Source organism: Poromitra crassiceps, assembly GCF_964638095.1.
Source record: "Poromitra crassiceps genome assembly, chromosome: 8".
Lineage (NCBI taxonomy): Eukaryota > Metazoa > Chordata > Actinopteri > Beryciformes > Melamphaidae > Poromitra > Poromitra crassiceps.
The window spans coordinates 10,172,913-10,188,242 of NC_139629.1; the positions used below are offsets into that span (position 1 = coordinate 10,172,913).

A 15,330-nucleotide genomic window follows, 5' to 3' on the forward strand; every position below is an offset into this window, starting at 1 on the left:
CTTAATGACAACACTGGAATAAATAAGATCGACTACGACTATAGAGGCCATAAAGAATGGACTATAAAGAAATAAATGGATTCAAAACGTTTATTTAGGAAACATAGGCTATCAAACTTTTGTGGGGAGAAATACATTTAAAACTAGTCAGATATGACTAGTTGCCACTTGTAAAATAAATCACCCACAGTGATTGACGACGGTGCGACCACTATTTTGACTGCCTCATAGCTAAAGCTGTTTCCTATCACATTTCTTGTGTTTGATACATGCTACCGCCCCCCCCCCCCCCCCCCCCCGCCCACTGGCAGAAAAAACGGCTCATATCCAGTTGTTTCTTAACAAAGACCCCTCATGTTTAGAAAGGCAAAACCTGAAAATATCCTGTTCTCTGTAGCCTGACATGATCCAGAGTCCATGTTTAAAAGGCACTATAGAAACATGTAAAAGTGCCTTTAACTGAATATCTAGGCTAATTATAGTCCCTTTTGAGCCATGTCTTTAGGCTGGACTTGAATCTATCCGCACTGTTCACTATTTTCAGGTCACTGGGCAGACTGTTCCATGATAACTAATGGTCAGTTCTTAAGTAACTACCATTAAGGATCATTAGGGAACTACCATTAAAGGTCATTAAGGAACTACCCATTAACTACTCATGAACTAGCGAAAGAAAATAATTATAGGCTATATATATAGATTTTTAAGGAAGTAATTATTACTTACTGGTTCGTTAACATGGTAACTAATGCTCAGTTCTTAATTAAGTAACTACCATTAAGGAACTACCACTATTAATGAACTAATCATTATTCATGAACTAATGGTTCTTCCTGACTCGTTCCTCAGTAACTACCCAGTTTATGTGTTACAGCATTATAAAGTGTTGGGATTTCTGCATTTCCCATATTGGGAAATGTTCTTTGACTGACCACCATGCCCTCTCTTCCCTTCCTCCCCTTTTCTGTCTGTCTTTCTCCATGCAGTTCCACCAGGTTAGAGTGATGATGACCATCCTGTTCCTTACTATGGTTATTGCATTCTTCAGCTGCATAAGAGCTGCGCCTATGGAAGACGCCCCGGGCGTCGCTGCGAGTGCATTGGCCTCAGTCACAGAGATGTTTGAGCAAGTGACAGAGGAGCTGCTGGAGGTGGAGGGAGAGGCGGCACAACTGGGACAGGGCGGTGATAAGAGCCAGGGCGGTGGCGGCCCATCCTCTGTAGTCGCCACGGAGACGAAGGATGTCGACGAGTCACGGCGGGTGGAGTTCCTGGAGGAATACAAAAACCATCTGGATGCCGCTAACATGTCCATGAGGATGCGACGAAGCTCCGGTCAGTCGCGGTGCAGAGAGCTCGATGTGTGTGACAAAATTAGCCAGTGGGTGACAGCTGTGGATAAAAAGACGGCAATAGACATATCTGGGCAGACAGTTACCGTGATGGAAAAGTTCCCTGTCCCCAATGGCCAACTGAACCAATACTTTTATGAGACCAAATGCAACCCCATGGGGGACACAAAGGAGAGGTGCCGAGGAATAGACAAGCAACATAGTAATTCCCAATGCAGGACAACACAGTCCTACGTGCGAGCGCTTACCATGGATAGCAAAAAGAAGATTGGCTGGCGGTTTATAAGGATAGACACTTCATGCGACTGCGTCGTCAGTGGCATTTCAGCAAAATCAAGGCATGGGTCTTGCAAGGCATCCGGGGGGGGGGGGGTGGGGGGGGGGGGCGAAAAACCGGACAAGGTTCGCGGATCGGTGGGGGTTTTGGGATGTGTGAAGGGGGTAGGGGATTTCCTCTCCCTCCCTTCATGGAATTTTTCACACCTCAAAACACCCGAAACCATGGCAATTATCTATATAATATATATATATATATATAGATAATGAGTCATCCATCAAAATGCTTAAAATACACTAGAAGAGTTTCCCTCTGATTTTACATAGGATTTGTGGCGAACCGTGCCTATCAGAACCGGGCCTTCGAAACCGTAACCACCCCCCCGAACTGCATGTAAACGAAGCGTAAAGTTCCCAGTTGCTAGCCTGGAAATGATTTCAAGAGCTGCTTTCACACACAGATCGCGCAAAATTGCAGTTCAGAAGGCCCGCAAAGTAATGTTAATTTCGTCTACGAAAACTATGACGAAAAATGTTAGTCGACTACTTTTTTCCCCAAGACTAAGACGAGACTAAAATGTTCAGACTTTTAGTTTCATTGACTAAGACGAGACTAAAATTATAAATACTCAAACTTTTAGTCGACTAAAACTTGACTAAACCAAAAGACGATGAGTTTGAGTAAATATGATAAAAACTAACAAGGACATTTGACACAGGACTAAGGCCCAATCCCAATTCTTTTCTTAACCCTCAATCTTAACCCTCAAGCTCAACCCTCAATCTTAGTAGCCCTCAAAACTAAGTGTTAAGGGCTATCTTGCGACTTTAAAATGGGACAGCCCTTAAAGGCAGATACGTCTTCAGACTGTGGGGGGCAGCAGTATGCCAAAGCTCCGTCCAGTCTGTCAATTCAAAAGGAGAGGAAAAAAGCATCCCTACAAATATTTCCTTGATAATATAGATGTAGAAATTACGATAACCATTGTATTATCTTAGTTTAAATGTCATTTTATGACATTTAATGTCTGCAAATGACATTAAACTAAGCTAATACAATGGTTATCGTAATTTGTACATCTCTATTAACAAGGAAATACTTAACTTTGTAGGGCTGCTTTTCCTCCTTTCGCCGCCATCTTCCATCTGAATGGATCTAGCTGATGACACGCAAGGGATTCTGGGATCGCACTCACCGCCAAGGGTGGTCTTGGAAAATCTTAAAACTGAGGGCCGTACAGCCCTCAAACTCGACCCTTAACTTAACACACGGATAATCGGGACAGCACTAGCACTTCGCGGGAGTGCGCATTTTTGAGACTGAGGGTTAAGATTGAGGGTTAAGATAGGAATTGGGATTGGGCCTAAGACTACGACTACATTTAAAAATAGACGACAAAATTAACACTAATTATAGACTGTTTCCCCCCTCAATGCAGCAGTTCAGGTTCCTGTGCTGCAGCATCATAGATCTAGCTGACATTTAGCTGTCTTAAAAACATTTGCAGTAGTTACAACAGTACCCGCCCAGTCTTAGCTAAGGGTCTTATCTATAGGTGTATGAGGCATTGTGTTCCCAAAATGTACAGCTACTTGCTTGTCTACATTATATCCAGAGAAGTCTGAGTGCTTTCCACACAGCAGAGCCAGCCTCCCTCCATTCTCCCCTCAGCTGCGGGCTGAGCAGGGACTGTAAATACGGTCCACTTGTCTTGCTACCGCCGTACGCCGACACTGGCCTGGGTGGGCAGAATCAACATTAGCTACTTTCCCTGGGAAAGAGTTGCCAACACTGCTTAGAAATACCATTACTAGTGCAAGCGCATCAGCAGATTCAACAGTTTTCATTGACTAAAACTAGACTAAAATGTTAACAGTTTTCGGTCCACAGGTTCCTCCTTGCTGCCGATAGAGAAACAGTCGCCTCTCTGCTTGCTCCTGCTTCTCTGCCAGCTTTTTGCTTTTTAACTACGAAACTTTCTTTTTTCTTTTATCCCCCTGATTTTACTACTACGCCACTTTCTAGTAACGATCTTTCATTTTGAATCGTTAACCTATTTTTATGGAATCACCACTAACAGCACTTTCGGAGCTCACCCAGGCTAAGTATAGCCTAGCATAGCCTAGCACTCCAGAGACTGTCGGACAATATGCCTCATATAAGCTGCTGTGATCATCTTCAAAGGATTGCCGTACTGGAAACAACGATATTTCATCTCTCAAATAACTCACTGCCATCGAGTCAAATTGCACGGAATGTCACGAGCAACGTGAGTACATTATCATTAGCTCTCAGGGATGCTGACTCACTGCTACCGAGTCAAACTGCTATGGCTACCAACCTAGAGCTAGCTGATGCGGCTAGCCTGCCAGCTCCGGAGAAAGCCTGTGCTAACATCGCTAACCAAACTGCGAGCCCGAAGCATAAACAAAGACATATCCCAAAGAGATTAGTGATTTCCGAATCCACAACTACTCCACAAAACCCAGAAATCAGCTCAGCAACAGGCTGGCCCTCCCTAAATTCCAGCCTGCGGTGCTCGGCTCGGCAAGCTAATGGCCTGACACGGGCTCTCCGCACGAGAGATGAGGGTCGTCAACTGCTTAACCACAAACACCAAAACGAGCGGTCATGGACTACTGTCACGAGAGGAGGAACAGCCCCCCCTCCTCCGCTAATGGAATTGCAACTTGAGAATCGTTTTGGCCTGCTTCGATCACCTCCAGCTGACATAGCTGCCCAGCTCCATGAGAAGGAAAATCAGGCTAGCGCTAGCACAAGGCCTCAGGGAAGAAACACTGTCTCAAAGCCCAAGGACACTCAAGCCATAACAACCCTGATAGTAGGCGATTACACCGTGAAAAACATCAGGAGTTGGAGAAACTCCAAAACATACTGCTTCCCTCAAGACGCAATCTCAGACATAACAGGAAAAATCACAGAGCTACTTACATCTCACAAAGCTGTGACTAGGGTGATCCTGCACATTGGAAAAAATGTTATTTATAAGCAAGAATCAGAGAAACTTAAATCTGATTTTACCAATCTGCTGAATATGCTAGCCTCTCTAAACATTGAGGCTTTTATCAGTGGTCCTTTACCATCTCAGGGCACGAACCGCTTCAGCAGACTACTAGGCCTAAGCTCATGGCTTTCCACCGCCTGCCCACTACATAAAGTAAACTTTATTGAGAATTTTAATTTGTTCTGGCAGCGTGAGCACCTCTTCACTACGGACGGGCGCTATCTCAATAGTGCTGGCGAGGCTTTACTGAGTTCTAATCTACTATACACGGTGGACTATTACAAGGTCAAGATCCCTCTAAAGCCTCCCCAAGACAGACAGCCTGACGCAGCGGCCACAGAGCTCTCCTCCAGCCCTGCTCCACCTGCAGCCACTGACCATGCTCAGATCGACGCAGCTTCCGGCCCAGCTGCCGACCCTGCCCAACTGACCAATGACGCCACACCTCCGGCAGTCGCCACACCTCCGGCTCTACAGGTCGCCGCCCCACCTCCTGCCGCCGCCCCGGCCCAACTGACCAAAGACGCCCCACCTCCTGCCGCCGCCCCGGCCCAACTGACCAACGCCACACATCCGGCAGCCGCTGTCCTGGCTCTACAGGTCGACGCCGCGGCTCAACTGGTCAACGCTCCACCAAACGACGACGACTTCATCTTCTCCCCTCCCCTCCTCTCTTCCACCCCCCCTTTCTCCTCCACCCCCCCTTCCCCACTCTTTCCCCCTCCCCTCCACTCTCCCACCTCCCTCTTCTCGCCCCCCACCGCAGCTCAACGGCCTGATGACCCGGCGGAGAGCGACGCCCCCCCAGGTGTTTACCCGGCGGGGAGCGACGCCCCCCCAGCTGTTTCCTTGGAGACCTCATTTTCCCCCCCCTCCACTCCTCCACCTCCCTCTCATCGCCCTCCTCCCTTTCCCCCTCCCTCCACCTACTGCCATTCTCAGCTGGCATGAACAAGCTAATTGAGGAGGTTAATGTTAGTCTAGCTAGCCCGCTCCGCACCTCCAACAAACTGTTTGAGCGGGCTGACGCTGGACTAGCTAGCCTGCAGTGCACCCCTCCGCCTGGCCTAAAAGAACTGGCTAATCAGCCCTCTCCATCTGTCATGAACACACTGGCCGAACAGACTCCTGGCCTAAAAGAACTGGCTAATCAGCCCTCTCCATCTGTCATGAACACACTGGCTGAACAGACTCACGCCAGAATAGCCAGCGCCCCCTGCTCCTCCCCACCCTCAACATCTCCCCCTCCTCGCCCCCCCCCATCCCAAAGACCCCCTCGCTCCAGCACCCCCTGCTCCTCCCCACCCCAAATACCCCCTCGCTCCTCCCCACCCCCAAGACCTCCTTGTTCCGACCCCCCACCCTCAAAACCACCTCCCCCTCCCACCCGCTCACCCTTCCCTCAATCTCCCTGCCCGCCCCAAAGGGGAAAACTGAAGAAAAAAGCATTTTCTGCTCCAAAAACAAGGTCACAGAGGATCATGAAACGATCAGATGTCTAACTATCCCCACCCTGATTAGCTACAGAACAAACAAAGATTATCTCTCAGCACGTCCTGTTCCAGGACCAAGCCTAGTATCTGTTCTCCAGGGACACTCTGAAAAGCATTTACAAATTCAACCTAGCAGTGCAGCTATCAAGGCTGCACTGCTAAATATTAGGTCACTTGTAAGCAAGTCGCTTCTAATAAACGATCTGATTACGAGTCATAAACTGGACCTCATGTTCCTCACAGAGACCTGGCTTGATCTAAACAACAGGGAATATGTTCTTAATGAGTCAGCCCCACCTAACTTTAACTACATTGACGCCCCCAGAGTCGGTAAGAAAGGGGGAGGAGTAGCTATTATTTTCTCTGATGCTTTTCAATGCAAGCAGGTATCGTTTGGCGACTTTTCATCATTTGAATATCTGGCCGCTGTTCTGAAGTGCTCTCCCTCTATTTTACTACTGATTATATACAGACCACCTAAGTACTCTAGTAGTTTTTTTGATGAATTTTCAGAACTCCTTTCTATAATCTCCATAGAACATGACTGTTTAACTATTGCAGGAGATTTTAATATTCATATTGACAACCCCAATGATAATAATGCCAAAGAATTGAATAACCTCCTTGACACTTTTGACCTGTTACAACATGTCTCTGGGCCCACTCACAATCGAGGCCATACCCTAGATTTATTTATCACCAAGGGCTTTGAGTCATCGTTTCTTTCAGCTAGTGATGTTGCTCTGTCCGACCATCTCTGTATTTTTCTTGAACTAAAGATCACCCCTATCGCTCTTACTCGGTCAAAAACCATCAAAAAGCGTTACATCAACGAGAGCACTAGCACACGGTTCATGGAGGCTTTCTCGCTGGCCCCTTCCCTCTCCTCAGCCTCTGTCAATGATCTCCTAGATAACTTCAATTCTAAAACCCTAAAGGCTATTGATGCTGTAGCTCCCATTAGATCTAAACTAATCTCCGGTAAGAAAAAAGCACCATGGAGAAACGCTCCCTCTGTAAATAACAAAAAAAGAGATTGTAGGAAAGCCGAGCGCAAATGGCGGAAAACTAAACTTCACATCGATTATGACATCTATAAAAATAGTCTTCACTCCTACAACCAGGAACTAAAAAATTCCAGAAAATTCTTCTTCTCCGACATTATCAGCAAAAACACCAATGACGCTCGCACTCTTTTTGCCACTGTTGACAGGCTGACAAACCCCCCCCCACAAATTGCCCCTGATCTTCTATCCAATGTCAAATGCAATGAATTTGCGACCTTCTTTAGGGATAAAATTATAAATATCAGACTAACTATTTCCACATCAAGAACAAATGTGGCTCCGCCGCACCCACAGAATAGGTGCTTAATTAACATGACTCAGTTCAATGTCATTGACCACAAGAAACTAGAAGAAACGATACGAGGCCTTAAATCCTCATCGTGTTGCCTAGACACCCTGCCAACAAGCTTTCTAAAAAATGTCTACAGTTGCCTGGCGACCGACATACTGAAGATAATTAATACCTCTCTTCTTACAGGCATTTTCCCAAAATCTCTAAAAACTGCAGTTGTTAAGCCCTTGCTAAAGAAGCGTAGCCTCGACCCCTCTATAATCAGCAATTACAGACCAATATCAAATCTTCCCTTTATTAGCAAAATACTCGAAAAAACTGTCTACCAACAACTCAATACCTTTCTATCCTCCAATGACCTCCTAGATCCTTTCCAATCAGGCTTCCGACCCCATCATAGCACCGAAACTGCGCTTATCAGAGTTATAAATGACATCCGAATGAACACTGATTCAGGTAAAATCTCAATCTTAGTGTTACTAGACCTCAGCGCTGCCTTTGATACGGTTGACCACGAAATTCTATTGGACAGACTGGAAAACTGGGTCGGGCTTTCCGGCACGGTCCTAGAGTGGTTCAGATCTTATCTGCAAGACAGGAACTACTTTGTCTCCATTGGCAACTACACATCTGACCAAACCAAAATGACATGTGGGGTACCCCAAGGATCAATTTTAGGTCCTGTCCTGTTTAACCTTTATATGCTCTCTCTGGGCCTAATTATGCAAAAAAACAAAATAGCTTATCATAGCTATGCAGATGACACCCAACTCTACATAGCCCTCTCATCGGATGACTATGCCCCCATAGAGTCACTGTGTCAGTGCCTTGCGCAAATTAATGATTGGATGTGCCAGAATTTTCTCCAACTTAATAAAGACAAAACAGAGATAATTGTCTTCGGCAAAAAAGAAGATAGGCTCAAAGTTACTGCTCACCTCGAATCCCTATCTCTGAAGCCAAAGGACCAGGTAAAAAATCTTGGCATTATTATTGACTCTGATCTAAATTTCAACTCCCACATCAAGCTTATAAGAAAATCTGCCTTCTATCATCTAAAAAATATAGCAAGGATTAGAGGCTATATGTCCAAACAAGATCTTGAAAAACTAATTCATGCTTTCATTTCTAGCAGGCTAGACTACTGCAACAGTCTTTTCAATGGTCTTCCCAAAAAAGCTGTTAAACAACTTCAGCTCATTCAGAATGCGGCTGCTAGAGTTCTAACAAGAACCAAGAAAGCTGAACACATTACACCAGTTCTCAAATCCCTGCATTGGCTGCCAGTAAATCTTAGAATAGACTTTAAAATTCTGCTAATAGTTTACAAATCTCTCAACGGGTCAGGCCCACACTACATCTCTGAAATGCTTCTACACTATGAACCATCCAGATCCCTGAGATCTTCAGGCACTGGTCTACTAATTGTCCCAAGGACCAAATCTAAACATGGTGAAGCCGCGTTCTCCCACTATGCCTCTCATAACTGGAACAAACTCCCTGAACACATTAGATCTGCCCCTACTCTGCCTATTTTTAAATCCAAGCTAAAGACCTTTATGTTTACTCTTGCTTTTAACTGCTACTAAACTACTGCCTCTCTCGGCCTGTAATTTTAAAAAGATTTTTCCTGTACATTTCCAACAAATGGACTGTACATGTAATAATAATACTGAAGAGTGCCTTGTAACTTATTTAAAACAGAAATAATGTTTCATGTTTGTTAATTTGAGTATATATTTTAACTAAAACTGTCGGCTGTGTTTTTTATGTGTTTTTTATATGTGCATTGCTTTGCTGCTTGTTTTTTCGATTATTTTTTTGTAAAGCACCTTGAATTGCCTTTGTGTATGAAAGGTGCTATATAAATAAAATTTGACTTGACTTGACTTGACTTCGTTGACTAAAACTAGACTAAAATACTTATGGTTTTATTTGACTAAGCTGAGACTAAAATGCTCAAACTTTTAGTTGACTAAATAAAAACAGGATGAGGTTGACTAAATATGACAAATACTAACAAGGACATTTAACACGGGACTAAGACTAAGACTAAATTAAAAAATAGCCGACAAAATTAACACTACCGCAAAGCCAGCAGCCTCGTCACAGAAATTGCTTTCACACACAACCAAGCAGCACCACCACATTCCCGTCCTGGGGTGTGCTTTCAGGTGACAGCCACCCCTCCCGGATTGAAAGGCGAGCAGAGGCATTTCCACCCAGCTCCTCCTTGCCCAAATGAATATTTTCATAGGTTAGTGTAGCCTAGGCTACTGTATGCTGAACAAATTCATTCAACAACCAAACATTGCCGATGTATACCAGCCAACGAAGTGATTAGTGATAAAACACGAAAGTGTTGTCCACATGCAGCATGGTAAGGCTTTCAATAAATCTGATCGACTGGATCACAGATGCACCATCATGTAGCCTATTAGGTAGGTACAAGGCTAATTCTTAGCTTTTGGTTCCAGTTTTTTGTAAAGCAAATTATTCCCATGAAGTAGCCTAATTAGCGTCCATTCTGAAAGACTATAAATGCACATGACTACTATAACGTTAGTAGTTTTTGTAAGGGAATGCACAACTAGCTAGACAGATTGCAGTTCTGGAGCTGGTTTCCAGAGGGAATATCCTCAGACCAACTCGCCACAGACAGCTATAGTCCTCTGAAGCGTATTATTATATCCGTTAATTTTCCCTACTAATGTCAACATCGTTTGAGCACAAAGCCTAACCTACTTATAGGCACGGAGCATTCCTCCTGGCGCCCCTGCTGTCATGATTGTATAGGCTACTTTTTTTACTTTCACTCATGCCTTTCTTATTGCTGCATGAGGTGATTTCCCCTGTAATTTTTTTTATGAATGAGCTGACCATTCGCCCCGTTCCGGCTTGCCGCTCCTACGCTTTCAAGTGGAGGTGGGTTGCCTGGTAACCCAGCGCTGTGACTAGGTCCACTGGCGGAACGAAAGGCGTAAAACAATTACCCACCAACCCGTGTTCACAACTTTCAAATCGGAGGCGCGGATCCGATTTTCCGTGCATTTTGCGGCTTTCAAGGCCGGTGTGAAAGCGGCTAAGCATTGAAATACTCCTTGAAAACTACCGCTGCTGCGTCCATTTCTCACATCATCATAAACTCCTCCCTCCTTGTCGTTTGTCTCATCTCCTGGTTGGCTTGTCTTCGCGAATGCCTGGAAATATCCCACCCACAACTCAATGGAATTCTGATTGGTTAAAACACCTGTCATCAAAATTGTCGTCCCCGTGTCATGACCAGAGCTGTGTATTCGCGAAGGGTTGCTGGCTTGCTGTCAATCAAATACCATTTGCCTGTGGGGGCTGGTCTAAATATTTAACCCCATATTTGCTGAAACAAAGTGAGTCCAAGATCATAGCAATTTAGGGACGTTATTACTGTTATTTCAGTGAATAAAAACTAATAAATCAACAAATAAAAATTATTTATTAGGGGGGGAATTATTTTCTTTTCAATTTCTTCTTGGGCCTTCACTGAATACCTAGAAGGCCCAGACGGTTCCCCTCATTTAGTTGGGCTCAGTCTGTCTTTGTTGACTCAAACTAGTCTGCAGTTGTTGTGGGCAGTTGTTGTGCCAATTAGCAGCATAATCTGTTAGTGTATTATGGGTACAGATTTCTAATCGTCAAGTGTAAACTGCCTCCCGACGCCAGTCGGAGCCACAACGGTTACATCAAACATGTTTGAATTTCTCGCGTTGAGTCGGGTAGTGTAAACTGGTCCAATGACCCGACTCAACTCAACTCATGTGGTGACTTAGCCTCAACGCGAGACTCATCAGTCGTTGAGGCTAGTGGTGACTCAACTCAACTCACACGTGCATGTGGAATCCTGTCAATATCCAATGAAAAACTATGAGGCAATGAGCCAAAAGCAGTCAAATAGCTAGTGTTCATACAATAGATATTTATGATACCAAGGCACACGTGAATAATAGGGAAGCATCAAAGACGCTAGTATAATACCGGTTGCTCACGGTTAAGTCAGAAAGATTTCCCGTAACTTCCCGTTACAAATTTCAAAATAAAAGTATACCATTGCAACCGTTTCGTGTGTGTGTGATCCGAAATACCCTAAGTACCAAAGAGGAAATAAAGGACACATTTGCATAGAAACCTGTTTTAAATTAACATAATGTTGTGGCTTCGAAAAGTCAATTTTAAACCGTAGTGAGTCATGCAGTAATATAGTGGCGCTTTTTTTTAACTAAAATTGTCTAGCTTCCGTATGGTTAGTATGGTCATGTCAGTTTGCTGGTTATTTGTGTTGTGGGTTAAAGGCACCGTCTTATAACTTGAAAGACGTGAGTTTGCTGGGCGCACAGTCCGGTAGTGTATTTTGATCTGTGATTCCAGTCGTGTAATGTATTTCAGTGAGTTTTTCAGTTGTGATAAACAATCTTAATGAAAAAGTCGTGTAGTATAAACTCCCCACTCCCCAGAGATTTCAAAGTCATCTAGTAGTATATCTATCTAGGCCAGTGGTTCTCAAATGGGGGTCCGGAGACCCCCAGGGGTCCGTGGCACTTTGCCAGGGGGCCCGCATAAAGTTTTCAGGAAAATAAAAATAAAAACTTTTTATTTTTGCAAAAGCTTCATAGTTCAAGGAAAATATTTTCTGCTTTGAATCTAAAATGGTTCATGGATTACATTCTATAATCTAACAAACCTATACATTTAAAAGTCAAGCACATTACCATGGAAACAATTAAGCTTAGCCCAAAATCACAAATCAGAATGAGGGGGTCCCCGGTATATTTTCTATATGTAAGGGGTCCTTGGCTGAAAAACATTTGCTAACCTCTGATCTAGGCTAGCTGTCATTGATTGTGTTGCATAGTTGTTTACTGTAGCCTACTGTTGACAAAATGTGATATTGAGTCGCTTTGGACAAAATCGTCTGCTAGCCTAAATTACATAATTTAATGTAATGTGCCAAACAAATATAATCAAGAACTATATCACATCGCTTAATATTTTGACATTCTGAGTGATAGCAGAAGTAGCTCAAGAGTTTGATGTATAGCCTAATATATGCATGTTTAGTTAAAGTTGTGTGAACTGTCGCAGTTTGTTTCCACGCAGTGACGCCGTTTGTTTACAAAAATGCTGATCAGCTGATTCCTCATATAGTCAATTTTGGTGAGTTGTTTCTAGATGCTATAGGACGAATCAGTGTGACGTCACTGCCACCCAAAAATGCGTAACCCCGCGGCAGTTAACTAGTAGCCTATGAGTTGTGCCAAACAAACGTTAAATCTCAAGAAGTATAGGCTACATCACATCGCTTATATTTTGACATTCTAAGTGAGAGCAGAATTAGCTGAAGAGTTTGATGTATAATACATTCATGTCGTGTTAAAGTTGTGTGAACTGTCACAGTTTTAAAATTGGAAACACGGTCAGCCGGCTAGAGTCAGACGGTCAAACTCAGGCTCCATAGGATTCCATTGCCGTTGCCACCCAGTGACGTGGTTTGTTTACCAAAATGCTGCTCGGCTGATCCCTCGTATTCAGACTGAATTGCAAGGATAACCTACATTAGCATGAACAACATTAATATTGAGAAAAATCCTTATGATTATCATGATATTGATTTCAACCAGCCCAATTTTTGGTATTAGCCTATAGAGCCTCCCTGGGCAAAAATCTACCAGTCAGTCATAGTTGACCGTCTGCAAGTTAAATACTAAACAAATGACATAATTGGTAGAATGTAAGGTAACACTTTACAATAAGGTAGCCTCTCAAGCCAGCAGTATCAGTATACATCTAGACTTGATTTTGTAGTATAGTATCACTTGTCCCAGCAGTATAGACAGGAAATGATTAGCTGCCAAACTTAGTTCCACCTCTGTGCAGATTCCTCCGTAGTGGCTCTCCCCCCTTCTCTCTCTCCTCCTCAGGTGTCCTTCACTGGCCTGACTTACACCCCCACCCGCCCGCAGCCCTCGATCCGATCGTCATCGTCCTGGCCACCTGTCTTCACTCTGGCCCATCTACCCACTACTCCTTTGCCTGCCTGACGCCCTCCCCCCCTTCCCCGGCCTCATCATCACCACCAACCCCTATCCTTGCCTCCTCTCTTCTTGGTCGATGCCACCAATGCAGACTCATGGATCCCTCAGATCACCCTCATGGAACTCCTGATCTTTTTCCCCCTTTTCACCTAGCTAATTAGCTAGTATTACCAGAACTTACGAACACTTAAAGACTCAATTTTCTATTTCTTTTTGGACTCTACCTTTTTACATTTTCAACTTTCTTCCCTGATCTTAGGATCATTTAAAGACTAAATGTTCATATTCCTTTTGTTGGACTCATATTTATATTTAAAATTTTCTGTTCTTTTGTAAATTTTATTTCTATAATCTGAAACTCTGTAAATGGTTTAGCCCGGCATCATCTCGGCCTATCCCGGAGGGGGGTCCCCAGATGGGGTCCATAGCTGGGCCCCTACAGTACATCGGCCCTCACAAGGTTCCTCCTCAGCCATCAAGTCACTGAGGCAATCCATGTGGTGGAAAGGTTTCCTTGTGCGCACTGGGGGTGGAGGGGGGCGCCGCTGTGTCCCGGGGTGGGGGTGGGGGGCATCGGTGCTCTCCATCACTGGTCGAGGGATGCCGGTAGGTTAGAATAGCTTAGGTTAGGCGATACATTAGCTACAGCCTAACTGTAGGCTGCAGACCTGTTATAGTGTTCAGGCTAAAATCAGACTAGAGCAGAATAGGACAGGGCAGACTAGGCTGTAGATTAGCTAGATTCCCTGTGTTCTAGTTAGTTCCAGTTAATGGCTAGAGTAGTCAGATTGTCTGATTTGCTCCCCCCTTTTCCTGCTCTCTCCTCTCTCACACCCTAAAGCAGTGGTTCTCAACTGGTGTAGCCTCAGGACCCACTATTTTCCTTGTCATGAAGTCGTGACCCAAATTTCAGATTTTTTTTTAAACCACTCAAATTTATTGCACAAAAAATAGCGCATTCATTTAATACACAATGCCTTCATGCACTGTTATAAACCTCAAATGAACGAAAAAGTGCAACAGAAGTGCAACTAGGGCTAAAAACCAATTGAAATAAGGCAGACTTGAATTACAGGGCTATTAAATGTAAACAAGTCAAACTGGTCATGCTCAGAAAGTCTTGTTTGAACTGTATGAAATATGAAATAAAAGGCAGACTTATCTTGAATTACATGCCTATGTTTTTAAACAAGTTAATAATAATAATAATAATAATAATAATAATAATAATAATAATAAAACAAGTTAACCTGGTCATGCTAATCCAGTTTCAATAGTCTGAATTTAACTAATATGAAATAAAAAGGCAGACTTTTCTTGAATCACAGGCAGGCTATATGCTTTTTAGTTAAACTGGTCATAACTTTTAATTAAACTGGGGCCATGCTAATCCAGTTTCAATCATCTGAATTGAACTAAAATTAAATATGAAATTAAAAGGCAGACTTCTCTTGAATTACAGGCAGAGCATATGCTTCAGCTTGTTAAACAAGTAAAACTGGTCAGGCTAATCCAGTTTCAATAATCTGAATTTAACTCAAATGAAATATATATATATATATATATATATATATATATATATATATTTTTTTTTTTTCTTTTCTTTTTGGGCCAATGTCCGCGACCCAATCAAAACGGCCCCGCGACCCACCTTTGGGCCGCGACCCACCAGTTGAGAAACGCTGCTCTAAAGCATGGCACTCATTCTACTCTAAAGCATGGCATCCCCTCCTTTCCCTGTTCTCTCCACATACTCTCT

General features: G+C 43.7%; 1 pseudogene across 1 annotated transcript; it reads left to right on the top strand.

Annotated features, from left to right (window-relative positions):
* The first annotated feature begins 1,007 nt into the window (after nt 1–1,007).
* Nucleotides 1,008–13,577, top strand: LOC310780463 (neurotrophic factor BDNF precursor form pseudogene; annotated as a pseudogene). Its single transcript has 2 exons — nt 1,008–1,664; nt 13,458–13,577. The product of its transcript is annotated as a neurotrophic factor BDNF precursor form pseudogene (transcript).
* The last annotated feature ends 1,753 nt before the right edge of the window (nt 13,578–15,330 follow it).